Consider the following 27,232-nt stretch of genomic DNA (forward strand, 5'->3'; position numbering starts at 1 on the left):
TCAGGGGCCGAGTTAAAGCGGTGCTCATGACATGTGGATTCCGTGATGCACTTCCGTTGGCTGTTTGGAGGTCTTGGCTTTTGTGGCTGACCAGCAAATGTGGGAGCTGAAGGGCATGCACCCCTCCCTGGTACGGTTCCCAGTCCCCAGCCACGTTGTCTGTCTCTTCCCTGATGTTCTCCGAGGTGTGTGGCAAGACGGCTGTACTGGAAGACTTGGGTTCTTTAGGGCAGTGTGTGCTGGTGGCTAGGGAGCTTTTTCTGACATGGTGAGGTGCGGTTTCCCAGGGCGCTGTCCCCTCTCCCTCATCCCTTGCCTGGCAGAAAGAAAAGGAGAACCAGAAGATGCTTGTTTTACAGACTAGAGAATTCTCTCCCATGCAGTTTCACTTCCTTTTTCACACAGACTTAAAAACAAACAAACAAACAAACAAAAGCCCAGGGGCTTTTGAACTTGGCCAGATTCCAGCTGTGTAGCCAGGAATTAACCAGTACTATACCACCATGGCACTGTGCTTTTAATCTGTGGGTGTTGGTGATTCTCTGATGCAGGTCCTGGTAATCTCGTTCCTGTGCCAGCTCCTCTGATAGATGGCTTTATTTTTCCAGTGTTATTTCCTGCTTGGCTGGCATCTCTGAGGAGATTCTGACATTTTCTTCTTCGTCCAATTCTCATAGAAACAAATAAGACCTATTTGTAACAAATAGGTACAAAATATGTACCTATTTAAATTTCTTTTTCACACTAATTCAAAAGCACCTATGCACCCCAATGTTCATAGCAGCACAATTTACAATAGCCGAGTACTGGAAGCAGCCTAGTTGCCCATCAGTAAATGAATGGATCAAAAAACTGTGGTACACTTACACAATGGAATTCTATGCAGCAGAAAGAAAGAAGGAGCTCCTACTCTTCATGACAGCATGGATGGAACTGGAGAGCATTATGCTAAGTGAAGTAAGCCACGTGATGAAAGACAAATACCATATGATCTAACATATACATGGAACCTAATCAACAAAACAAACAAGCAAGCAAGATATAACCAGAGACATTGAAATCAAGAAAAAACTGGCAGTAACCAGAGGGTAAGAGGGAAGAGGAAAATGGGGGAAAGAAGGGAAAGGGTCATTAGGAACATGTATTAAGGACCCATGGTAAGCTAAAGGGGGGTAGGATTGAGGGTGGGAAGTGGGGATGGGTGTGGCAGGGAAAAGTGGTGGTGGGAAAATAGACACAACTGTACTTGAACAATACAAAAATTTAAAAATAAGTTTATTTTTCATTGTTGACTTGGAAAATATCTTGCTTTGCCAGGAGATGGGACAGCTTTCCAGTAAAATTATTCAGGGACTTTATCTCAAAGTCTGAGTTTCTAACATAAGAGCTTCCAGGAGCCCTGGTTGTGTTTGGGCAGTGGGAATCAGAGTTCAGTTGCACAGAGCAGTAATGAAGTGCCAAGTGTCCATTGAGAACACACGTGTATCAGTCACATTGTCAAACTTCCTGAGGGAGTGATGGTGGTAGTGATAGTAATGATGACGTATGGATAATTAAAAATGACGTTGGCATTTGTTGAGTACTTCCCATGTGCTGGGTAGTGTGCTCATTTAAACAGCTCTGTGGTATGTATGAATTCTGTTTTACCGGAACAAGAAACAGGTAAGGTGACTTGCTCAAGGTCACCTAGTAAGTGATAGAGCTGGATTTTAGACAGGTTGAGCCCATGGTCCCCACCTTTATCCCATAGGCCAACTGCCTCCAAATCATGTTATAAGAGAACCTGGCATATTTAGCTTCAGATTTTGAGATACCTGAAGAAATTGCTTTTGATAAGTAAAAGAAAAGAAAAAGAAAATTTGTTCTTCCTTTCCATTCTGTTTCTTTGAACTGAGTATGACTTATACAATGAATGTGACTAAAAGATCTGCCCTCTGATCCAGCCCGTTATTTCATACGTCTTGGGCTATTCCATTATTAAAAAAGCTTTATTGAGGTACAATTTACATATCATAAATTCATTTATTAGAAATTCAATGAGTTTTTGTGATAATTATATGGCTATACCATATTTTGTTAATCCACTCCCCAGTTGATGGACATTTGCATTGTTTCACTTTGTGGGTATTTGAATAATGCTGTTATAAACATTTGTGTGTGAGTCTTTATGTGGACAAATATTTTCACTTTCCTTTGGTAGATACATGGGAGTGAAATTGCTGGACCTATGGTAGATGTACGATTAGCCTTCTAAGAAACTGAAACTGCTCTCCAAAGTGGCTATACTGCTTTTATCTCCCTGCTCCTGCAGTGCGAGGGCTTCCACTTGCTCCAGGTCCTCGCCAACATTTCACAGTTTGTCTCTTTGATTATAGCCATTCCAATGTGGATGTAGTGGTGTTAATTTGCATCTCCCTAATGAATAATAATGTTGAACATCTTTTCCTGTGCTATTAGCTATTTATTTATCTTTTTGGTGAAATGTTCATTCAATTTTTAGCCTATTTTTCACTTTCATTCTTTGTCCTATTATTACTGAGTTGTGAGATTTCTTTACACATTCTGGATACAAGATCTTGATCAGGTATGATTTTTAATGATTTTCTCCCATCTCTGACCTATCTTTTCATTTTCTTAATGGTGACTTTGAAAGGCAAAGGTTTTTAATTTTCATGAAGTTCAATTCATCAGTTTTTTTCTTTTGTGGATTGTGCATGGGCTGTACCTGTTAGCCTGTCCCTTTGATATATTCTTAGTTTAGGTGGCCAGCCTTTCACTCTCACATCCTCCCTGCATCCTGCATGTATTCCTGTTTAAGGACAGAAGGCAGAGCCCAGCCTCCAAGTTCTCTTGCGAGTTGTCTGTGGCAGGCACCCTGCGGGCATTGTGTCTGCAGGCCCCAGGCGCTCTGGTCACCAGGTCTGGACAGGAAGGTGAAATTTACCTGCCTCGCAGTTTACAACTGAGAGTCAGAAAAGGAAAAAACAACTGCTCCATTTGGAAGTACTTAGGGTTTTTTTTGAGTTCTCTTCTCTGCTTATGGAGAAACAGCAATAATACTAGATGTCCCTCGCATTGCTTTGAGGTTTCCGGAGTTTATCCATCTATCAGCTCATTTAAGTCCTCTTGCAGATAAGAAATGGAGGGTATTTAACAAAAATAAGTCGTTCATATTTGAGACACAAGTGTTATTTAATCATTTTCTTCCAGAGTCTATCGAAAATATTTTAAAGTGTTCACTGTTCATTACACAAAGATGGGTTAGAAAAAAGATAACACTGGGCTTTGTCCGCTAATCTGATGAATCTCAGCCATAGTCACAATCAAAGAATTGCAAGTTCTTGATGATGGAAGGGACCTTGAATCCTTCTACCCGCCACAGGAATCCTTAGAGTGCTCTTGCTGGCAGGTAACCTTGGGTTTGGTGGGCAGACATGTCCAATGGAAGAAAGCCTACAACTTTCCAAGCCCATGGGATCAATTCTTGGATAACTTAAGTATTAGAGAATTATTTCTTTTATGGAATGTAATATTTCCCTGTAATTCTTACCCTTTAACAGTATAAAGCATGTTAGGGCCATTTTTTATTGGCAGTTCTTTAAGTATTTAAGAGTAACTACCTTAAACCTTCACTTCTATAAGGCCAAATACCTCCTGTTCTGTCAACTGTTTTGTATTTAATTTGGATTCCAGACCTTCAGTCATTCAGGTCACTTCTTGCTGGGTATGCTTTAGATTGTCCATATCAGTGGTGCCCAAATCAAGCCTACACATCAGACATGGCCTGGCTGGTGGAGTTTAGCGAGACATCAGCTCCTCTGATGTGGACACATGTGCACAGATGGGGTGATAGTTCATTGGCAGCTGCGTTGCACAGTTAGTACACATGAAACTTGTGTCCCACCAAAACCCCAATAGTCTTTTCCTCCCGTGGATTTTGGCCAAGCCAGGTCTCCCTTAGTCTCTTGTTATATAATTGTCTCTTTTTTATATAATAGCTGTTTAAACATAAATTCCGTACTTTATAGTTAATATTATTATTTAATATTAATGATAACATTAATGTCTAGCATCTATTGAGAATTTGCCATGTTTATCCTTTTGGGTTTTCCCCAGGATTGGCCTCTTGGGTTCATTTTGAATCTTGTTTCTTTCCCATAAAATTTTTATTTACTGAGAGAGAAGTGTGCATACCTAGTTCCTACCCATCTGGGCGCCCTCTCTATCCAGCTATGGTTTGGTTTTGCCAAGTTCACAATGCTGACAGGCGTGTAGGAGGGAGATCCCGTGGGAGGGGTTCAAGCTGCCTGGACTTCTGCACATATGTCCATGTAGTGTCCCAGGGCCCCCCGGTCTTGGCCAGACATGCTCATCACTACACAGTTCCGCACTCCTGTGGCTCAAGTCAGGTTGTCCACATCATTGCCCCAGGTGGCTATGGAGTGATGATGATGACATGCTTAGATACATTTAGGACATAAAAGTGACAGAGAGGGATTTAAAACAAAATAGAGGAAAAGAAAAGATGGGCAATTTTTTCATTTTAATATCTGTACTTAACCAACTCAGCCCTAACATTTCTTTCGCAGTCTGCTCCATCCTGCTGTCCTTGTGATCACTTCCAAGTCGTCAGTGCCCCTTCCATGCTCTGGGCTGAGGGCCTCTTAACTGCTCCTCATTGGAAGGAGACGTGCTTTTAAGAAAAATGATATAGTTCGTGTTTTCAGATATTTTCTTTCCTGAGCAAGGAAAGGCTGTTTGCTGGAGAACCTGACTTGACTCACAGAGGAGCAGATCCAAAATAGAAAATATTTGCAAGTCATGTGTCTGACAAGAAACTCGTATAGAGAGTATATATGAAGAACTACTACACAATAAAATGGACCCATTGAAGAAATTGGCAAAGGAGTTGGATGGCCATTTCTCCGAAGAAGATTTACACAGATGGCCAGTAAACACCTGAACAGGTGTTCAGCCATAATGAGATGCCATTTCACACCAGCAGGACGGGCTAAAACTTAAAAAAATAGACAGTAACAGTGAGTGTCGGTGAGGTTGTGGGGAAATTTGAACCCTTACGTCCTGCTAGTGGGATTGTCAAATGGTGCAGACCCTTTGGAAGATGGTTTGGCACTTTCCCAAATGCTAAACCTAGAATCACCATGTGACCCAGCGTTCCACTCCTAGACCAAAAAGAAATGTACACCTGCCTTCAGACAAAAACGTGAACCAGTGTCTTTTTATTGTTCAGTTGTAAGGATTTTTTAAAAATATAGGTTGGATACAAGTCTCTTATCAGATACATGATTTGCAAATATTTCAGCCCACTTTGTCTTTTCAGTTGGTCGATGGTGTTTTTGTTTTTTTTTTTCAAGCAAAAGCATTGGATTTTTGATGAAGTATAATTTACCTGTTTTTTTTTTCTTGTCATTTGTGCTTTTGGTTCTTACATTTTTGAAATGCTAAAAGTATTAGTTTATCTTTCATTATGTTGCTATAACATGCAAGAGGAGCTAGCTGTGGGTAATGGATTAATGTACTTTGTGGGGGGAAACAACAAGCCCACACAACTCTGAGGTTCATGTATTGATGGTTTTCCTTATTCATATTCATATTCCACTCAGCCACCTGAACCCCAACAATTAGCATGGTGTTGTGAATATAATAAATGCTCAAAAAAAACCACTTGGTGACTGAATCTAAAAATGAAAATTGGTCTTTGCTAAAGACCTAAGTTTTATTTCATTTAGGCTTTGAAGGTAAGTGCGAGTTCAAATCATAGCTCCACTTACTGTGTGGACTTCCTAAGCCTCTAACCTTCTCTGACTTCAGTTTGCACTTCAGTAAAGGAAGACAATAATGTTTGCCTTGAGGGATTGTTGTAAAGACCACATACAAAACCTTCGCATATGTAGAGATTCTGCAAATAGCAGTTACTATTTACATGAATCAGGTGATCTGTGTCTCAGTTTCTCTGCTTAGTAAAATGGTAGTGGTGCAGGTCTTCAGCACGTCAGTAGTGTTCGTACAGATTCGTGTGGTGGTAGATCTCCCAGCTTCCTCTTGGCTGATGCTGTGCCTTTTCAGTGAGTTGGATCATTAGGAGTCCAGTAAGGGTTTCTTTTCAACAGTTATGGTTGGGTGGATATTATAATGACCTGATGGGGTGGCAAGATGCTTCCCCAAATTCCTAATTTTCTTTAAGGTATCTGGTGCTAGGAAGAAAGACAACCTATATCACACACAGATATTTAGGATTCTGGAAATTTTTTCCAGTTACAGAATTAAGACTATATTCTAGAGATTGGAGTCTTTGGAAGTGGTTTGATAGGGAACCCTGAACGTTCCTCTTCTGTACCCCATTAGACTGACCTCAGCGGGTTTCCCCCTGATGACTTGGTACAAATGCTAATTAGACTGTAAACTCCTTTTGAGGACAGGATTGCTGTTACATCTTTTTTTCTCTTATCCTCCAAATCATGCTTTCCATGAGCCATTCTGGAAGGTGTGGGTGCCTTCCCTGGCTGTGGGACACACCTCCGGTGTGCCCTGAGGAGAGCTTCTCTCTGACCTGATCAAAGACATGCGGGAGGGGCTGTGGGAATGCATAGACTGGGCTAATGCTCTTTACCATCTGCTTTTTAAGTGTTGACCTTGCCAGGCCAGGTGAATGAGCCCACAGACATCCCTAAATGGGAAGAAGTGATTCATTTTAGATTGTTTTAGCATTTTCCAAACCTAGATTCTAGTAGATTTCCTTGGGAAAGGGAGTCTGGGTTAAGTTCTCAAACAATAGGTGAAGCACAACTAAACAGGTCTCTTTCCTGGGAGGAGCTCTGGATCTTTAATGTGTTGGTGGGCATTGTGGCTTTTCAGGAGAGAATTATAGTATGTATTTCCAAATTTACTTGCCGTTATAACCTTGTATGGCCCAGCATCTTGGGGACCAGAGGCCTACGGGACTCCCGTTTGGGGATTGCTGGCGAGAGGGGTGGTGTTCTGAGAAACAGGAAAAGACCCACTTTGGGACATGCAAATGAAGCCATTTTGTAAACACTTCCACTTTTGTTTTCTCAGTTTTTGTTGCTCAGTGATTACCTCAGCAGAAGTCATTAGACGCTCTCATAAACTCGGGGCCCTTGCCAAGTAAGTGCTCCAAGCCGTGCAGAATCACGAATATCCACTGCTCTGAAGAGAAGGTAAAAATTGTCCTCTGGTTTTTATTTTAAAGGAACCTTTTGGTGAAGCTGCTGATTTACTTCTTTCATAGATGTGTTTAGGGTCTGCTAAATATACATTTCTGCTTTAAGGTACAATCACATTCTAAGAAATAAACAATTTGTAGGCAATTCTTGTATGATGAGACTCTATTAATGGCATGTAAAACTCTGAGGGCAAATATTGTTAGGGGGTAGATTATATGTGCATCTTGCGTCTCCCATACTTTTCGGGGCAGATTTACTAAATGAACTTCTGTCTAACTTGGTCTAATCGTGTTAGCCAGGTCAGTGCCTGCTAACAACAATAACAGCTAACATCTAAGTGATCAGTCTGTGTGAGATGCTATTCTAAGTACTAGGCGTATATGAATTCATTTAGTTCTCACAAAAGTGCAATAACACAGTTCTTATTTTTCTCACTTTATGAATGGGAAAATCCTATAGTAGTGAAGGCTAGAATTCATTATTGGGTCTGTGTTCATATCAGTGAATAACAAAGCACAGTTTACAGTACATTTTCTTTAATTTTGAGATAGTGGTAATTTTCATAAAACTATAGGTAGTATATAGTATGTAACTGCTTTTCCAATTAATTTGTTCTGAAGATAACTATCATATGTTTTATAACTCCTAAGAGAAATTTTTAGAGATCAGTAGATGCTATAAAAATGGAATTTGGTATGTGTTTTTTGTGCTGCTGTATTTTTTCAACAGCCTTTCCTTAGGCCAATTCGTGTATTTGACGCTAGGAATGTGAAGATGCTGTCAGTCGCTGTCCTCACAGAGAGTCATCAAATGTGAAGAGCTGTAGTCCTCCAGCAAGTCACCATTTCTTAATCCAGGGCAGGGAAAGCAGTCTCTAGCATTTTATTTGAAAAAGCCTGAGAGAAAACATCTGTAAGTTGTAGTGGGACAGGAAGCTGGAGAGAAACCACAGGTCTGGAATGATATTTTTCCCAGCTTTATTGAGGTATTATTGACATATATAATATGTAAGTTTACGGTGTGCACTGTACGATGTGACAATTTGATACGTGTAAATATGGCAAAATGATTGCCACAGGTAAGTTAGTTCACATTCCCACTCCCTCATATAATTACCGTGTGTGTGTGTGTGTGTGTGTGTGTGTGTGTGTGTGTGGTGATAACACTTAAGCTTTACTCCCTTAACAACTTTCAAGTACAAAATACAGTGGTGTTGATTATGGTCACAGTGTTGTACCTTAGATTCCCAGAGCTTACCTGCAGCTGGAAGTCAGTACCCTTTGACTAAAAGCTCCCCATGTACCCACCTGCCAACCTCTGAGAACCACCATTCTACTCTCTATTCCTATGAGTTTGGCTTTTTAGATTTCCCATGTAAGTGAGAATATGCAGTATTTGTCTTTCTCTTGATTTATTGCACATAGTGGAATGGGTGACTTTCGAGTTGTTCCACAGCCCTGGCTCAGTTTCACCCAGAGCAGTATCTACCTGTTGGAGCACAATGCCTCCCTGGGAAGCAGGCCTAACTAGGGCAGCCTCGGAGAGAGAATCACGTGCTGTGAAACGAATCCCTCAGGCCCCTTTCAGGATCTCCTTAAATGCCCTCTCCAGGGCGGGAGGGTGTGTGCTTTCATAATGCAAATGAAGGGAGGAAAGTGTGGCCCCCCTGGGGAGCTCTTTTGTGATGAAAAATGAGAACAGCTGGCAGTGTGCTTGGTCGTGGTGGGCCTCCTGTGACTCAGCCTTTTGCATTATTCTTGCTGCACGGTGAGCACCAGGCCAGGGCCCTGTGACCCATGGTTGGCATTGGCCTCGAAACTCATGCTTCCTTGTTTGAATCGGCTTTAAAGGAAAACAATGGGGGCCAGGGAGCAGAGTCTCCCTGGGAAATTCTGCACAAAGACTCATGTTTAGTTGGTTGGTAGGCAGGACTCTGCGCTCTTGGAAAAGCCGAATCTAGCCGCCAGCCCAGGCCTGTGCTGCAAACTGGAAGGTGCCTTCTACCAAGCTCCCACCCCCACCCCCAACCTGCCCCACTGTTCGGTGTGCTGTGATAGCTACGTCTTAAACTGTCTGTTGGTCTGTTGGGTCGTGTAGTTTCACAGCTAAGAATACTGTCTAGATTGAATGACTGTCTGAAAGGAATGTTGGAAGGTTTTTGTTTTTCCATAATGTTTGTTGAGTGTTTCACGTGTGCCAGGTGTTGTTCTAAGCACTTTTAACGTCTTTAACTCATGTGAGTCTCAACGGCCCTAAGAGTGTGTGATGAAAGGATGCTCAGAGAGACTGCATGGGGAAGCCTGGCTTTCGGGGATAGTGGTTTGGGTCTCCCTCAGGCAGGAATCTACTGAAATCATTCTGGGAAGATAGAAATCTGTTTTTTAAAAAATTATCTAGGTACATAGCTCTAGTTAAATGAAGAAACACAAATATCATCTATTATTGTAGTTCTTATGTGATTATTTGTCTTGTTACAGAACAGACCTGGGAGGGTGGACAATATACTATTAGGTGAAGGACCTGCCCTTTTCTCTCTCGGGGGTCCTCCCCCTACACCTGCTAGGTTCACCTTGCCTGCCACCAGAGGAAAGACGTCTCTCGATGCCAGAGACTGGTGAAAAGGAAACTATTTATTTAAAAGTTATACAGACTTAGAGTAATGACTTAATGTCTTCATTAAAATACTGAAGTCCTTTAGAATACCCACAGATGCACACAGTCCTTCCTTCTCCCTCTGCCCAGTCTGGGGTACCGTATCTCAGGAAAAGTAGAAGTCTGTGATTCAGGCTCCTGGCACCATCAGCTGTGTCGCTGCCAAAGCCACATGGTTCTCTCCTGCTACTCCCCCAAAACTGCGTGGTCCTCTCTTGGGTATGGCTGCAGCGCTTGGGTTTAAATCCTAGGGCCAGTCTTCCTTTGCAGCCCCATTTCCAACTCCTCCTACAATCAGTTACACCTGCCAGCATCCTTGTATTCTTCCAGCTTTACTGGGCTGCCATAGTAAGTCTGGGCAGGTGTGGCCCCATGGCATGGAGCCAATCATCTCCAAGCTCTCGCGCAGGTGCTGTAACCAGGGGGAGTTGCCTCCCAGTTACATCTTGGGTGGAAGTCACCCCCATCTCCCTGGCTCAAAGCAGGGCCACAGCTGTTTAACATATCTATGAAACCAGTTAAAGGTTATAGATATGTTAAATGACCATGCCAGAGGTTAGCTGCACAGCTGTTGCTGTACAAAACAGCTCTGAATGGCCCTGCTCCTTGTGTTCCTTCCCCCAGCTCAGGCTTGTGGGTGTGAGGGCATCCTATATATATTTTTCTAATGTTTCCTGGACACCTTGAGTTCTGGACCCCATTACAAACCCCTATTTGGGGTCCTCCTCTTGGCTGCACCCTGTTACAGTCTCTGGACATGACCAAAAGACTTTGAGTCATTTTTGGCTCCCAGGTCTCTGGCCTGGGGGTAGCACAGGAGCTCCAAACTCAAAACGGGGAGCTGCTTAACTGCTCACTATATTAAAAAAAACAAACAAAACAAGGCAAAACAAAAAAAAAACCCACCCAGAGGACTAGCTGATGAGGACATGCTGCTTATTACTGACATTACCGGGCAGTGCACCGGTGGCAGCAGGTCCGTGCGAGAGAGACCGCACCTCCTCCAGTCTGAGGCTCTTTATGAGGGGTCCCAAACGTAGGAGGCACATGTCCTATGCGCGACTCTAAACTACATTCCCTCAGTGTGTAAAGGGTCAAGAAGCAGTCACAGGACAAGAAGTTACTCCCAAAAGGAGATAAGGAGGAGTTACAATCCATTCCCAAAACAGTATACATTCCTTCTGGCCAGTGGCCCTCTGACCAGCCCGCAGTCAAGGGAGGGGGAAGGGCCATGTCCATTGACCCCTCTCCTGGGTGACTGGGTAATGGTGGTGAGACGTGACCAGGGGCCTAAGGATTAACTTGCATAGTTTTTACCTCCAGGTCAAGAGACTCAACATGAATAAAATGTGATACAGTAAACTGGTCCCAAATCAAAGGGATCTGGAATGACTACAGAACAGTAACCTCCATTCCTGCCTCTACCTTCAACCCACTCTTCAATACACCACATTCCTTGTCTGTGATTTCCCATCAGAATGTAAACTTGGATTTTTGCCTGTCTTGTTTATTCCTGTATCTCCAATGCCTGGTACATAAAAGGTACTTGGTATTTGTTGACCATGTGAATAAACAAGTGAATACATATCATGTGGCTAAACATTTTGGCTTTCTAGGGAGCAACATGAGAATTGACATCATGTTGTATATCCTATGGCAGCAGCAATGACAGACAGACACAGGCTCCCCAACCAAAATGCACAACCCCAAGTTTTTAGAGGATAAAGTCCCCACTGCCCACCCTGCCACCAGCCCACTGCTCTAGGGGTGTGCAGTCCCCACAGCTGTGGCAGGGCTGAGGAGTGGGGGATGGAAGCACATTCGCCCACAGTGCTCACTTAGGGAAGATCAGCAGCCTCTCCTGCATGGAGCACTTCCCTGGCTGCTGCAAGTGTCCCATCAGGTTCCAGAGCTCCCACATAGTTGATTGCAATCACTCCCTCCACCTCAAGGGTTGCTTTGTGTGGGATGACTCCTAGAGCTTCCTGCTGTGCCATTTTACACGACATCACTGCTTGTTTTTAAGTGGAAAAAACTTGTTCTTTGCAGCAGAAGGGGCATCCGTAGGAAAAACTACCAGGCAGAAGTTCCCTTCCTTTCCATATCTATTTGGCATTTTGGGGGTCATTGCCCTGCAGGGGATGAGAGGCCTGTAACATGGAGAACTTACAGTTCCACAGAAATGCTGGAAAATGCTGCCTCTACAGAAGGAAAGACAAAATGTCCAGAGGGCAGAGGAGAGAGGGAGGGATTCACGGATAAGGAAAAACTTCATTGCACTAGGTCAATTAAAGTGCTGGTACCTTGCCCACTGAAGGTCTAGCTGAAGGGTGGCAAGTGCAGATGGTCCCACTTTCAGCTTCCTTATGTCATGTCTCCTCGCTCTGCACTTCCTTGCATCTTGTTCACGCCTGCATCTCCCTCCAATCATCCTGTCAACCTCGATGTCACTGAAACTGCTCTCGTCTGCTTCAGTGTCAGCTCCTTCGAAGCCTTCCCAACCACCCTGTTCAATATGGCCCATCTCTCTCTTCCTACCTTGCTTTATTTTCATTCAGAACTGTGGCACCCCCAGCACTATGTTTGTGAATGGGCAAGTGCTAGTTATTTAATGCATGTATTTATGCAACTGATGGTGATTGAACGCCACCATGCGTCAGGCACTGCACTAGGCCCTGGAGACAAGTGGACAAGACGGAGTCCCTGATTTCATGAGGTTGACCTTCTACAGTAGAGAGACAGACCAAAACCAAATAAACAAGTAGGATATTTTCTGGCTGTGGTTAGCATATGAAGACAATAAATAGAGCCATGAGGTAGCCTGGTGATTGGGGGAGGGCTACTCTCAACTGGGTGGTCAGGGATGGCCTCTCTGTAGAGGGAGCGTGTAGACTGAGACTTGAATGCTGAGAAAAAGCTAGCTGTTGCGGGTTGAATTGTGTCCCCTAAAAACCCGTATGTTGGAGTTCTAGCCTCCAGTGCCTCACACAGTGACTTTATTTGGGAATAGGTTTGTTGCAGATGTAACTAGTTAGGATGAGGTCATACCAGAGTAGGTCAGGCCTCTAGTCCAATGTGACAGAGAAGGTACCAGAGGTTGCCAGCAAACCGTCAGAAGCTAGGAGAGAAGGATGCTACAGGTTCTCTCTCCTGCTCTCACAAGGAACCAACCGTGCCGGCACCTGGAGCTTGAACTTCTAGCCTTCAGAACTGTGAGAAAGTAAATTCTGTTATTTAAGCCATCCAGCTTATGATACTTTTTCCCAGCAGCGTAAGGAAACTAACACACCAGCCTTGGAAAGTTATGGTGTTTCCAGTAGAGGAAACAGTGAGTGCAAAGGGCCGGAGACGGGAACTGTATTAACCAGCTAGCTCACTATATTGTAATTGTTTGTTTCCACATGTGCCTGCTACCTTAGACTGTGAGCTCCTGAAGAACAAAGGCAGTGCTTATTTATCATTATTCCCCTGTGACTAGCACAGTACCTGACACAGGATGGCTGCTCAGAAGGTGTGTGTTTAGTTTGTGAACACATGTTCTTTAGCTGCAAATCTACTTTATTGTTCAGGAGGCAGCTTGTTTTTCTCCAGCTCACCCTGAAGATATTAAATGCCTAGTTAAATGTGTTCCTTGGGATTCTTCTGCGGCAAGTTATAGAAACTAATAGCTTAAATAACAAGGTAGAAAATGACTCACGTAAACAGAACTTGATTTTCTAAGCAAGCAATAGCACATGTCTTAGGCACAGCTGGACCCGCGGATTCACACAGCCTGCCCCATCCCTCTTCTATCTACCCATCTCTTGTTTTGACCCCTGCCCATGGTTGGCCCCATGCTCCAGGCACTTCTTTGCACCTCCATGTAGTGAGGTACAAGGGCTCTGGCCACTTTGGGGCCATAGCCTTGGAGCTCTCGGTTCAATGGAGGATAGGGACAGTTTCTTCCTAGCTTCAGTAGAATAAATATCAGAGGTGGATCCTCTGATTATTTTGAGTCATGCCCACCCTGTGGCTGAGCATAGGGTAGGGGGCAGATTCAACCCTTTTGGAATAATGTAGGGTTAGGGGGAGAGGAACAATTCCCAAAATAGTAACTACACACACCTGTGTCTGAAATCAGGGACTATGCACCAGGCACAATGTGCCATAGTAGATATGAGCATAGACCCTGGAACTTCACAGCCTGGGTTCAAATCCTTGCTTGCCTGATGCTTGCCTGCTATTGGACCTTGGGCATGTTACTCTCTGTGCCCCACTTTGCTCAGTTGTAAAGGGAATAATAATGCTATCCAGTAAGAGGATGAGGTAGGCCACCCACACAAAGCCCCAGGAGCCGTGCCTGGCACGTGGTGGGTGCGATCTATGTGAGTGTTTGTTGTTGTTGTTATAAATGTCTACATTGGTGAGCACAGAATACTTAGCTTTCTCCTGATGTCTCTGTCTCGTAGCCCTGTTTAAAAAGGGGATAAAGTGGGTCCTGAATGCTGAAGTAATCCTGTCAGATTCCCCCTTTTCCTCGATAGTGTCTTTTTCTTTTCAGTCCCCTTTTCTTCCTGTTCTCCGCTTCCCTCTGTGTTAATTTAGATACCAACAGCTGATTCATTTCCCCCATCAGTCAGTTCTTAACCCCTCAAGAGTTTTCCTTTAAAACTCAAATTCAAATACCTTATAGGACATTTAAGGAGGTCTGATTTGTTTATCTTTACTAGAAGATGGAGTCATTTTTCATTAGGCATAAGCTGAAAAAGAGAGCATTTTACTGCAGCTGGTAGGACTTGAGTTTGGGATCTATAAGGCTTTCAATTGCTGAGAGGCGGAGCCTTCAGGTGAAGTCTGAATAGTGTATAGAGTGCTTCCTAAAGAGGAAGCATCTTGCCAAGCGCTGCTGTTGATTCTCCCAGAAATCTTTCAGTGGCTAACCTATCCATTCTCCAGATGAACAAACCAAGGATCGGACAGGTTGATTTGGCAAAGTTCTTCAAGATCGAAGTGGCAGATCTCTGACTTGGACCCAGGCTCTTTCATGCCAGCGTCTGAGCCTTGACCACTTACTTGGTGATTGTCATTTGCCATTTCAGGGTTATGATGGATAAAAGACAGGTTTCAAACTTGAAAACCAAAAAAATTAAAAAAGAAGAAGAAGAAGAAGAAGAAGAAAAGAAAGAAAAGAAAAGGAAAGGAAAATCAGACAGCACAACCTGCTAAAGATAAATAACTTTATAGGTTGTTGGTATATAAAGGTAGTTTCAAGGTTATCATGTGAATCCTGGCACGATTTGATCTCTAACTTAAAATACATGTATGGCACATATACTGTATTGTTCGGACTATAAGACACACCGGACCATAAGATGCACCTTGGTTTTAGAGGAGGAAAATAGGGAAAAAACCCTGCTCCACCGCCACCCCGCCCCCAGCGGGCCAGGTAAGCTACATTCGGACTATAAGACGCACCCCCATTTTCCTCCCAAACTTGGCAGGGGAGGGGGGGGAGTGCATCTTATAGTCTGAAAAATACAGTATGTTAAGAGTTAATCTACAAATGAAAACAACACAGTGCTTACAATTCAGATACTTTTAAAAAAATATTTTAAAGATAACATATTAACTTTTATTAAATGGTACTATGGAGTCTAAATGGGTCACCACAGTATATACTTCTCTCTGAATCCTAAAATGACCACTGGTTTTAGACAGTAAAAGAAACTCACAACCATTGTTTTTACATGAGAGGAAAAGAAACTCATGACCACAGTTTTTAGGTGAGAGGAAGAGAAACTAATGACCCTGTTTTTAGACGAGAGGAAAAGAAACTCATGACCCTGTTTCTAGGGGAGAGGAAAAGAAACTAATGTCTGAAGTTTCTGAGACTGGCATTTCATCATTTTCCTGTCTTTACAGAGAAATGGCTCTGTGCATGCTCCGGTGGACCTAACAGTAGGAGGACAAAAACCAACTCTTTTCCCTCTCCCCTCCTAGGTCCTCCAGCTGGGACCCTGTAAGCCAGACAGACAAAAGACAGGCTAACAGGAGAAAAACAAAAGTGTGTTAACATGGGCATTGAGCATGCACATGGAAATGCTCAGTGATGAGGAACTCAAAGAGGTGGTTAGAACTTGCGGTTTTATAGCATCTTAACAAAAGAAACAATAATTTTGTAAAGAAGTGACAAGACAAATGAAAAGGACCTTGAGCTTCAATGGTTGGCAAATCGTGAAAAGGCAAATACAGGGTCTGGCAGAAGTAATGCCTGCTGGAGTGTGGTTGGTAGGGTAATACTATGGGTGTAATAATTTATAGTTTTAATTTGAACATTTCACCTAAAATGTCATATGGTGTGCTTGAGTGTGATAGTGTGATGTTACAGAATTACATGCTTATGAGTTTGTAGTAAAAGATTTTATAATAAAAAAAAGGAGCATTATTTGTACCAGACCCTGAATATGGGAAACAAATGGTAGGTAAGGGCTACTTTCAGCAAAGACTGTTACATAGATTCCTCTGGTGCCTTCTCTAGACTGATGAGGGTCTAGAGTTGTCTCCAGTGATTAATTTGTGTCCTTCCTGGTAGAGAGGGGACAGGGGATGCCTCTACAAGTTTATGTCCAGGTTTGAAGGGGGCGCAAAGGACTTTTCTTGTGTCTGCTTCTTTTCGGTTGTCTTCAGCTCAATGTAATCCTTGTGCTAAAGTAACATTCTACTACCCTTCACAAGCTATGCATGGATGGTTATAAATTAAATCGTTTTTTCTACAGAGAATGCCTATGTACCAGACACTGTTCTAGGTGACGGAGATGCAGCAGTGGACAAGACAGATAAACCCTTCCCCCTCCCTGGAGCTTGTATTTTAGTTGGGAGATATAGGCAGTGAACACATGGATGTAACACAAAATATATCAGATGGTGAAATTCTTTTACATTTCATGTTGTTTTGTATTAGTTCCAAGTGTAAGCATAGTGGTTAGGTAGTCATATACTTCATAAAATGTTCCCTCTGATATTTCCAGTACCCACCGGGCACCATACATAGTTATCACAATATCGACTATAATTCCTATGATGTACTTTACATTCCTATGACTATTTTATAACTACCAATTTGTACTTCTTAATTTCTTCACCTTTTTTACCCAGTCCCCCAGCCCTTCTCCCCTTTGGCAGCCATCAGTCTGTTCTCTGTGTCTATGAATCGGTTTCAACTTTGTTTGTTCATTTATTTTGTTCCTTAAATTCCACATATAAATGAAATCATATGGTATTTGTCTTTCTCTCTCTGACTTATTTCACTTAGCATAATACCCTCTAGGTCCATCCATACTCTTATAAATAGTAAGATTTCATTCTTTTTATGGCCAAGTAATATTCCACTGTATATATTCACTACAGCTTTTTAAACCACTTGTCTATTGATGGGCATTTGGGTTGCTTCCATATCTTGGCTATTGTAAATAGTGCTGCAATGAACATAGGGGTGCATATATTCTTTTGAATTAGTGTTTTGGCTTTCTTTAAATATATACCACAGTGGAATTGCTGGGCCATAAGGCAGTTACATTTTTAATTTTTTGAGGAACCTCCATACTGTTTCCCACAGTGGCTGCACCAGTCTGCATTCCCACCAGCAGTGCATGAGGGTTCCCCTTTCTCCACGTCCTCCCCAACAGCTGTTGTTTGTGGATTTATTGGTGATGGCCATTCTGATAGGTATGAGGTGATATCTCATTGTGATTTTAATTTGTATTTCTCTGATGATTAGTGACATTTAGCATGTTTTCATATGTCTATTGGCCAGATATCTATATGTTCTCTTTGGAGAAGTGTCTATTCAGGTTAAGTGATGCAAACAGGTTTGCTCATGGTAGAACCAGGACAACCTCAGGCTTCCGAGTGCCAGGCCTATTGTTTGTCTCCCATACCTGACCTACTCTGCTCGAAGGTGCCAAGGTCAGAGAAGATTAATTCTTGTCCCTCTAATTCGTATTGTTCTCTCTGTGTGGAAGCTTGTTGAGCATAGATGGAAAACTATGCTCCAGAAAGCTCTGCAGTTCTTCAAAACTGGGTTTGAATCCCAGTTCTTCCGCTTACTAGCTGTATGACTTGAGCAGAACAATTAATCTCAGCGAGCCTCAGTTTATTCATCTGCAAAATGGGAATAATAACGACACCCCATAGAGTTGTGAGAATTAAACTGTCACTTGCCCATAAAGCGCTTTGCACTACGCCAGTAAGTAAGGAGTATTCCATACATGGTGGTTCTTACGGTTATTAGGAGATTACGACTTTAGTTCCAGGACATCAGTCTTGTTAAAACCATCTTTAAAAAGAATTTTAATTAATGCCATTGCCTGGGGTTTATTTGCAAAACAAATGATACTCTTAGTAGAGTTACACCCACAAATCTGTTAATATTTTTCCTTGAAAAAGTTACCAGATGTCTTTTTCCCCCCCTTAGTTGCTGCTACTGGGGGAAAAACTCCAACAACTTAAAACAATGTCCTGCACACTCGGTGCAAATACATAATTTGTTTTCCCTTTATCAGCACCGAGAAAACAGAACTGTCAGCTTCCAGTTCCTTAGTTCACCATCACTCACATGGGGAGATAGTAGCTGGACATGTTAGGAATACCTGAGAGCTTCTGAGTTGGGAGTTTAGTGCTGATAGGACTTTGAGATGCTTAAGGGTTGCTCTCACTATTTAGAACATCTTCATGGTCAGTGTTGGAGATAATGCAGATTGTTTTTCTAATGAATCTCCACCAGTTCTTTAAGAAAAATACATCAGACATTAATTGATAGAATCATGTAAGTGGTAATGTATGTTTATAGATTTGCCTTCCTCAGATCAGCATCTGCTTAAAAAAAATCATTGACCAACCCAAACCTTTAGTCAAGAGCAAGAGGCATAAAGGAAAGATTTGGATCACGGGATATTTTTGAAAATTGTTGCAATTCTGTTTCTTTAAGCACATAGAGGGACTTGGACTCACTCCAAAGTGTTTTTCCTGTATTATTATAGTGGAGACTGGTGTAGTGAATTGAAAAGATAAATGTGTTTAAATAAATGATAATTAATAGCCTTATTTATTAACATTTATGCAATAAATAATGGAATTCCAATTATATGTGCCAGACACAGCTTGGCATGGGCCAATAAATAATAATTAATGCTAAGCTCTTTTAGTAAGCTTTAATACCATGAAAATAACACAAATGTAAAGAATTTCATGTTACAAAAGTACAATGAAAAATGAGGGTTTTCTCCATCTTGGAACATTAGATTTTGACTGTCCTTCCTAAGAACATCATTGCAAATCCAGTTATGAGTTTCTTCTTGTTATTTTTTAACATAAATGGTACACTTTAAAGAGTGCTCCACCTCTTGCCTTCTTCACTCAGCAGTTGTCCTTGTGAATATGTTAAGCTCCATCTGACCTACCCACTGGTTTTATCACAGTTGCACAGCACTCCATTGTAGGGATGTACCATAATTGAATTTTCTAGGCTTCTAGCTTATTTTAAAATGGAGACATTACTTCCTGTACTATAGAGTTCTCTTTTAATGGGAATTATTTTTTTTTAAAGCCTACAAATGCTACCTTAGTACTGGCACATAATAGATGCACAATAAATACTAGTAGGATGGGTGACTTGATCTTGTTTATTCACTTATTATGCATATTGTTTTCCTGTATAGATAATGAAAAAATAAAACTCAGAACTAAGAATTATCACATTCCAAGTTAATGGAGTGTGTGCCCCTGAGGTCTGTGTCCTGTCATCTGCATCCCAGCACCTAATTTGCAGAGTGACATGCTCAGTAAACGTCCCTGCTGGTGACAGCATGAGTAGTTATGTTGTCCATTAGTGCTGAGGGGGAAGTGGTGTCTCTTTATAGATCAACAAACTATGTCACATTTCATTCTGTCTGGCAGGTATTTAAATTTAATGAGTGATGGAGGCCTTAAAATCAGACAGCTCAGACCCTTGAAGCATATACATTTTGTTCAGAATTATTCTCAGTTTTTCAAGCCTTTAGGGATCTGACTTTGAAAAGCCAGGAGTTGTAATTTGGGTGGAGAGATCTTCCATTCCCTGTGGCAGAGTCCCTGTGTTTTACTTCAGGCATATCTTGGTTCAGTAGGCAAATGATCTACTTCAAGGTCATCTGGCAATATAGATGTTTAGGAAATTGATTCAGTTGTGAATTGGCTGCCAATCAGTTATCACAGGTGCTTGGAGGGCTCGTGATGAGTAAGATTCCCGCTAGCTGCCATGGAGGTCCCCAAGATGCAGAGGGTGCAACCATGCTCTGCAGATGCTCTCAAGTTGCTTGGGGGGTCATGACAGTACTTTTACTGAATAAAAGAGGGGTTCGGCTGCCTGTTGCCACCCGTAGGCAAATTCTGGAGGCAGAGGTTTGGTGAGAGAAGGAAAAAGGTCTTTTATTCAAAGGGGTACAATCGGGGAGGATGGCAGGCTCCTCCCTCAAAGCCCATCCCCTCCAGAAACGCCCAGAGGAAAACCTGCCACCCTCTGCCAGACCAGTGCAAGGCTGTGCCCAGAGTTCCTTCTCCCATTTAAAAATACATCCCTCAGCAATCACAGCTGGTTGCTGCACCGTCATACAGGTGGCTTAGCTTGTGCTCAGTTTCAGTCTGGTTTGGGGCTTCTTCCTGGGGTCCATGTGGTTGGCCTGCTCCACCATCAGGCACGTGGCTTCCAGGGCCGAAAAGATCCTGCGAGCCCTGACCTGCACATCCATGCTGTGGGTCCAAGAGGAAGAGCTCCCCATTTCTCCCTTCCCTGGGTTTAAATCTCCCAGCCCAAACTTCCCACGCTCCAGGAGGGTTGGGGTGGGGGCCTGGTGCCCAGCCAGAACAGTCCTTTTCCCAGGCTAAGTCTAGAGACTGAGACAGAAGAGCACCTCCCCCTGCCGCCATGTTGACCTTGTATAGTCACATGTGGTTCCATCCTCTGGTCTTACCCTTACTCGGGGGCCAAAAGGAAGTAGGGGGGCTTTTTCCTTAGCCTATGATAACCTCACTAGCTTTTCAGGTGCTCAGCAGGATGACTCCCTCCAGCACCACGTCTTTGCCCGGGGTGGGGAAATCTGTCGCCACAAACCACGCTAGTTTGGTTACTGGGGCAACGTGACACTGCCCCTGCCTTGGCACAGTTCCCTCCCTTGGCCCCTCCTCTGCCTCACAGTCTGGCCAGGTGTGGCCAGGCCTACCTGTGTCACTACCCCCAGACAGCAAGCCATATGGTATCTTCTGCCCATAAAAAGCAGGGGCTCCCCTTTCTCCCTTTGTGACCTTGGCAAGGTAGTTTACATCTTTGCCTCAGTTGCCTCATCTGAAGAATGGAGATAATCACAGTACTTACCTCATGAGAATTAAATGACTTAATACATGAAAGGTACTAGAATAGTGCCTGAGACATGAGTGGTTAGTAATTGTGAGCTATTGTTACCATGTTATAGCACCAATGGAAGAGGAGATAATAATAGCTACTATTTTGTAGTAAGCTACTGATGTGAGACAAATGCCAGCCTCGATACAAAGTGCTTCACATACTATATCTCGTTTAATCTTTAATTCCCAGCTAATTAAGATATTTTAAAGATGAGAACACTGAGACTCAGAGAGATTAGGTATCTGCCCAAATCACGTAAGTGATTTGAATCTGTATCTGATTCAAAGCCTGTGCTCTCTTCTCTAAACAATATTTCCAGGAAAAGATAGAGAAGGAAGGAATGTTCCTTTTGTGGATAAAGAATGAGCCTTGGAGTGCTTAAGCAACTCGCCCAAGATCGCATGGAAACCCAGGTTCCTTAGGCCAAATCCCACAGTGTTTCCAGACGTTTGTAGGGCTGACATGGAAAGGCGGACAATGGGGCTCTCCCAGGGGAGAGAGCCAGGACTGACTTGGGATAAATGTAAAGGAAAATCTTTTTCATGAAGCCGTCAACAATGATGCGAGATGAAGTGTGTTTGTTCTGAACATAAAGGAGGTTGGAGGTAGGTGGTCCAGCGTTAGGTCCTCAGGGACAGGAACACAGGGCACTGGCCCTGTTTGCTGCGCTTCTACCCTGCATCCGCACCAAAGCTCTGGCTTCGAGACTCTGCAGGTCTTTCACATCGAGCAATTTTGTTAAACTTGTAGGAACTGTTATGCTGGTGGGGAAGCAGACTATGGAAGACTTTTTTACTCATTAGTCTTCTGTCCTCCAGTGTTTTCTTGATTTACTTTTCTTTTATGCCCTGCCATTTTATGAATTCAATGTTAGACATCTTATTCACCTGTTTAGAACTATTGATCCTTCTCTGTGCCTGCGGAAAATGGCCCCGGGGCACTCAAGTGTGGAGAGGAACAATGGCCGTGCCTCTAGGGACAGTTCGCGGGGCTTCGCTTAGGACAAGGGAGTCGAGTGAAGTCTGGATTTGATTCATTATTCTAGGAAATATATATTATTTATTAGACTACTTCCTTTGGGGCTTATTATTTTTTGATTTTTTTACCTTTATTTGCTTATTCGTGGTGGGGGCAATCATATTTTAGATGAATTTATTTCCTCAACAGTCCTGAGCCATATAGACGCAGGGTCTGCCTCCATGTAGCTTACCAAAATAGCAGGAAATACAACTGAACATAATGAGTGCTGTACGAGAATAATCACAGGTGCTGTAGGCACACATGGGGAGGTACCTAGCTCAGTGTTTGGAGGTAAGAGATGCTTTCCTGAGGAAGTAACAGTTAGGGGGTTGATGTAAGAAACATTCAAACCTGTAGAGAATTTTTATGAGTTTATTTGAGCCAAACTGACAGCAGTTACCAGGAAGCAAAATCTAAACAGACTGAGAAAGTGCTCTGGAGAATAGCAGTTTCGCAGCTTATTTTATACATTGGAATCAAAGAAGGAGACGTGGGGGTTACACGAAATCCACGGGTGGTAGATTAAGAGGGTGGGAGATAGCAAGGCGAGGAAATCTCTGGGCTGCATAAAAACTGAAACAGAGACACATACTTCTTTTCCATTGGTGGGTCCAGGGCAGTTACCACTTACAGCTCACAGAGGTGGTATTCGGGGAACAAGATGACAGTGAGGGGTTCTGTGGTCTCATGCTCTGGTGTGGTGGGTGTGACCTGGGGGGTCTGGAAAAGGGAATTACACTGACATTCCAAAGGCACGTAATCTAGATGCAAAAAGACAATAGGTAGGCTCACTTAAGGGGAAGATTGACCTTTGTCAAGGAAGGTAGAGGCCTAGGACATGACTACCTGCCATCACGCTATTCTATTAAGAAGTTTTACTTTCAGACTGCCTTGTGTGCTTGCTTTCAGTCTCTGAGTTTGTAGGTCCCACCATGGAGGTCCCCACTGTGCTGTTCAGGTTGAGCATGCAATGCCTTTTTTGTCCACAAGGGTAAGCCCTTAAGGTGGTAAGAATCAGCCACAAGAAGGTAGTTCCAGTCAGAGGAAGCAATGTGCATAAAAACTGAGGGACAAAGAGAATGCTGGTGCATTTGAGGGATGGGGCATTTTGCTTAGTTGAGAGACTGAAGGCAGTGGTGCAGACTGGACAGTTGTGGTTTACAAAAGTCACGTAAGCCACTTATATAAAGGATCTTTAGGGCATTGGGATGCCATAATAGAAATAAAACTAGGGAATAACATCTGAGGTTTGAATTGCAGAAAGGTCAACATAGTGGGGGATGGAGAGTGTTTCAGCATAGGCAAATGCCCTGAGATGGAGAGAGTAGAGTACAAATGAGGAGCCAGCTTGGTTGTAGTGCAGGGAGCGGGAGCGACAAGGAAGAGCCCTGTTAAGGAGTCTCCAATTTGAATCTTCTAGTCATGTTAATGATTTTTTACTTTAACTTAAGAAAACCATTACGTGAGCTTCAATGTAGCTAATGGACCAGGGACAGAGGTGTCAATAGTAGAAGAGAGAGACATGATAGGAAGTCATTGTAGTGGTCCAGGGAAGAGAGAGGTGATGATGGCTTGGACTAAGATGGACGAGTAGAAAAAATGGAGGAAAGGGGCCCAATTTGTGTAAACTTTGAAGAACTTGCTACAAGGCAAAGGAGCAGGAATAAAAGGAGACTCCCTGGCTGGTGTGGCTCCATGGATTGAATGCCAGCCTGCAAACCAAAAGGTCGCTGGTTCGATTCCCACTCAGGGCACATGCCTGGGTTGTGGGCCAGGTCCCCAGTGGGGGGGGGGGGGTGAGTGAGAGGCAACCACACATTGATGTTTCTCTCCCTTTCTCTCTCCCTCCCTTCCCCTCTGTCTAAAAATAAATAAAGAAATAAAATTTTAAAAAGGAGAACCAGGTGCTTTATGCTCAGGCTGTTGGCTGTGAATTTCAGAGATCCTAACTCATGTGGTTATCCAGAGTAGGCTGGTCTGGAAGACTAGCAGAAGGCAGCCACAGGATGGTGCCCAGATGCTCACAAAATAATCCACTAGACACCTGTTGGACAGGAGAGAGGCCTGAGGTTTGTAGCATGATTATGCAGCATGCTTGCTTCTTGAGCTATAATGTTCTCTCCTTACGACTTTGATCTGTTGATCTTGGGTCTGCCCTGTGGAGCCTAGTAGGGCAAGTGTGATCTGTCTTCCACACAACAAACATTCCAAGACAGCTATTAAATTGTCCTCCTCAAGGTGCACATCCCATTTGTTCAGCCATTCATCGTGGGACTTGCTGTCGAAGCCCTTTGCCAACCTGTCAGTCATCTTCCTTGAGATACCTTTCGTTCCTTAGTGCACTTCCTAAAACATGAAGGATTGCAGCTGGCTGTCACCTTGACGACAGAGACAAAGGCCTTAGGAGGAGACGGTACAATTCTTTGTTTAACATTTATATTTCTGGTTATAAAAGGTAATATATATTCACAGAGGACTATTGAAAAATACAAAAAAAAAGCATAAGGAGGAAAAATGTAAAGTCCTGTATCATCTAAGGACAGTTATCTTAAATTCTGGCTTAATTTCTTCGAATCTTTTCTATATGTATTTGTTATTATTTTTACTGGGTACAAATAAGTCTCTTGTATTTTGTATTTAACTTTTTCATGTCACTGAAAGTTTTCATTGGTATTGTTTTATTTAACTAGTTCCTGCTATAATAGTTTCCAGTTTTTCACTCATAAGTAACATCCAGTTGCACATAGCAGCATTGCAGCATGTAAATCTTTTCTGCATGTCTTATCTCCTTAGGATAGATTCCTAGAATGGAATGCTGGGTGCAAACATGTCCTTGACACACGGCCAGATTGTTCTCCCAGCAGAGTAGATGAACGTCATCCTTCAGTATGCCCTTGCCTAGTCCAGAGGATACAATAAATAGAGATATAAGTCCCAAATACGAGGAGGGTGGGAGTAGACAGAATACCACGAAACAGCTAACATTTTTGAGTGCTTACTTTTATGTCACACACTTGCTAAGTGTGTTTTGTATATTTATATCAAATACTTCTCTCATCAGCTCTACACACCAGGTGCTGCTGCAGAAAGAAACAGACACAGGTAAACAGTAAAGATAATTTTGGTAAAAGTACCAGAGTACTTGACTAAAAAAGGTTTTAGTTCTTGATTTTTAAAAGTTACACTTTTTTTTCAAGTGTAACACACAGAAAAGTGCACACACATCTTCAAAGGTATTATTCGGTAAATTATCCCAGTTATTGCCTTTGTGACTATCGTCCAGATCCAGAAATGGAATTTATCCGCATCCCAGAAGCCAATGTCGTGGCCCCTCTTCCCCTCTCCTGCAAAAGATGGTAGTCACCATCCTCGTTTCTAACATTTTAGGTTACCTTTGCCCACTTTTGAACCATATATAACTGTAGTAATAGCGTATATGGTTTTTCTTTCCCTCTACATTGTGGTTGGTGAGATTAACTTATTACATGCAGCAGTGATTCGTGCGTTTTTATTACTGGAGAGCACTCCTGTTGAAAGATCGCACTACAGTTTATCGCGTTCCTGACAACAGACACTTGTGTTCTTTCCGGTTTGGGCTGCTATGGAAGGTGCTTGTGAATATCTTTATACAGCAAAAGCCTCGCATGTGCTTCAGGCCCAGGGGATACTTAAGTAGTTTCCTCTTTTTCTGTATCTAAAACATTTCTTTTTGGAAAAACTGTTTTGTGTGCTTGTGTGTGTGTGTGTGTGTTTGAAAGAGCAATAACACACACGCGCGGGCGATCACAGTGGGACCGTAGCACATGCTTACTTCCCGAGCTGCGGTCTTCATTCTACCCTTCTGTCCGGGGGCTTTGGGCTTGCTTCTGATCTCTGGAGCCTAGTGGAGCGAGTGTGATCTGTCTGCCACACAGCAGATGTTCCAAGACAGTTGTCTTGTTAGATAGTCCTCCTTAAGGTGCACATACCATACATGTGTGTAAAGAAAGGAGCGAGGCTGACAGTCTCAGGGAACCTGCTGCAGGTCCACCAGTCAGAGCACGTGGTCACAGCCTCTGGGAGGGATGATTGCTCTGATGCCTGGGACACTAACTCTGCTGCCGGCAGCCCGGGACAGGAGGTGCTTTGGGAGGAGGAATGTTGCTCTAATTTAATTATGAATATCAGGGAGGCAAAAGATGATCCTCTCCCACCTGCTGTGCTGGATGGAGGAATGCTGCTGGGATGTCTCAGGCCTTTCCCGTGTACTGAAGTGGAGGGCTGAGGGACTGTGTGTATCGTGCAAGCAAGGCTCACCTCCACCCAAAAGGAGTGTGAACACCAGAGATTTGGGTACAAAATATGGTCAGTCCCAGAAGTCACTTATTTCTGAACTTGACACATTACAGTTGTATACAGGAAAGTGGAGCCAGGGTGATTGGATCACACGTCCTGGTGTGCCTGGGTGGTCCCAGTTTACAGCTCCTTTTCTGGTGCAGTTGTTAATAGCTCCCCCTTTTACTCTTGGAAGTGTCCTGATTTGTATGGTAAACGACATGGTCACACACTTTGGCACAGTGTGTGAGGCTCTGCCGCTTTCCTGCATGTGACCTCAGAGAAATGAACCTGCCTCTCTGAGCTCCAGTTGCCACATCTGCCCCACAGGGCGTAGTAAAGATGGAAAGATGCCGTAGACAGGAGACCCTCAGCCCTGTCCTGCCCAGAGAAAGAACCTGAATCTTAAGGTCTTTAGGGTTTTATCTTGTCTGTCATTGTCATTGTAGCTGAAATTTTCTCCAAACAATAAACTGTGGCTGCCTGAGACAGAGGCTGGCAAGCTGTGCATTTCTGTCTTGCTTCTTAAAGAATTTGTTTTTCTTCTTCCCAGGATAAAAGGAATAATTAATTGTCTGGGCTTTCCTTCAGAATGACACTCTAAATGCAGAAGCTAATAGCATTG

The 27,232-nt window shown here is 43.1% G+C and overlaps 1 protein-coding gene across 4 annotated transcripts in view; it reads left to right on the plus strand.

Annotated features, from left to right (window-relative positions):
• TMCC3 (transmembrane and coiled-coil domain family 3) overlaps nucleotides 1-27,232 on the plus strand; it is a 261,408-nt gene that overhangs the window by 32,963 nt on the left and 201,213 nt on the right. For 2 of the 4 annotated variants that reach the window (XM_053920943.2, XM_053920942.2), the window contains exon 2: nucleotides 7,078-7,199. The exons of 1 other annotated variant lie outside the window; for it this stretch is intronic. The gene's annotated coding sequence lies outside the window, so the exon portion shown is untranslated. The remainder of the gene's footprint in view (nucleotides 1-7,077; nucleotides 7,200-27,232) is intronic. One more of the 4 variants, XM_053920944.2, reaches the window with a different exon arrangement.

Source organism: Desmodus rotundus, chromosome 3 (assembly GCF_022682495.2).
Source record: "Desmodus rotundus isolate HL8 chromosome 3, HLdesRot8A.1, whole genome shotgun sequence".
Classification (NCBI taxonomy): Eukaryota; Metazoa; Chordata; class Mammalia; order Chiroptera; family Phyllostomidae; genus Desmodus; species Desmodus rotundus.